This window comes from Herpailurus yagouaroundi, unplaced genomic scaffold (genome assembly GCF_014898765.1).
Source record: "Herpailurus yagouaroundi ecotype Mexico unplaced genomic scaffold, PumYag 186, whole genome shotgun sequence".
Classification (NCBI taxonomy): Eukaryota; Metazoa; Chordata; class Mammalia; order Carnivora; family Felidae; genus Herpailurus; species Herpailurus yagouaroundi.
The window spans coordinates 46,328,754-46,329,700 of record NW_024412417.1 but is presented as its reverse complement, the minus strand read 5'-3'; the positions used below and the strand labels follow the sequence as shown (position 1 = coordinate 46,329,700).

The 947-nt window shown below is 64.9% G+C and overlaps 1 protein-coding gene across 3 annotated transcripts in view; it reads left to right on the top strand.

The window, feature by feature from the left end:
* Positions 1–232: 232 nt before the first annotated feature.
* PTK2 (protein tyrosine kinase 2) overlaps positions 233–947 on the top strand; it is a 261,143-nt gene continuing 260,428 nt past the window's right edge. For 2 of the 3 annotated variants that reach the window (XM_040494532.1, XM_040494512.1), the window contains exon 1: positions 233–538. The gene's annotated coding sequence lies outside the window, so the exon portion shown is untranslated. The remainder of the gene's footprint in view (positions 539–947) is intronic. The other variant, XM_040494533.1, reaches the window with a different exon arrangement.

The following is a 947-nucleotide window of genomic DNA, read 5'->3' as shown; positions in this document are numbered from 1 at the left end:
GGGAGTTCACCTTTAAAACGAACATGTGTCTAACTTGCCTCCTGGTTTGTGGTGAGGAGCAAAGTGACACGGTAAAAATGAAAGTTGCTCTGCTTCTGGTTTCATTTCCTACCGCAAGGTTGTCACCTTTTTTTTTTTTTCTAAAGAACACAAATCAGATATTACTTCCTGCTTAAAACCCTCCAAAGGCTCCCTGCTGCCTAAAGAATAAAGATGCCTTAAGAAGCCCCTGGAAGGCTGCATTTTTACCCCCGCCCAGGCTCCAGTCATTGGTAGTCAGCTCCCCTCGGACATGGCTCTCTTCTCAGCTGCCCTCTGCCTGGTGACTCCCAAGTGCCGGGGGTCCTACTCCTCTTTCTCGAGGTTCAAGACCTAGGAGACCAGCGCCCAGGCCGCAGATCGGGGCTCAGCGGGCGCTTGGGTGGAGATCCAGTCTTGGCAGGGCCCAGCATTAGCGGTGATGCCAGTCAACACATCCCTGAGCCTCTCACTCACTTTGCCTCTGTGCAGAGGGGCCCAGGATACCCAACTCGTCTCGGTAGGCGCGCCCCGCGGGGGTGTGGGCCCTGGGCTCGGGCTGCAGGGCGGCCGGCGACGAAGGCCCTGCGGAGGGGCCGCGTCCGGGCCTTGCGGGCGGGCAGGGGGCAGAGGGCTTCCCCGAAGTCGGTCCCCTCCCCGCCCGCCCAGAGTGCTATCGGGGGAAGGGGGGACCCCGGCTCTGCCGGCCTCCCGTGTCTCCCCCAACCCCCGCGGCCACGCCCGCGCGCAGCCCCTGGCTGTCCCGAAGGCCCGGCGCGGCTCTCCGGCGCGATCTCGGGAACGGAGCCTCGTCGCGTGCTGGGCATGCGCGGGCCGCGGGACGCATGCCCGGTCCTCCCGGGAGGCGGAAGCTCGGCGCGGGGACGCGGCCGGGCGCGCGCAGTGGCGGGGTCGCGCGCCTCAGCCGG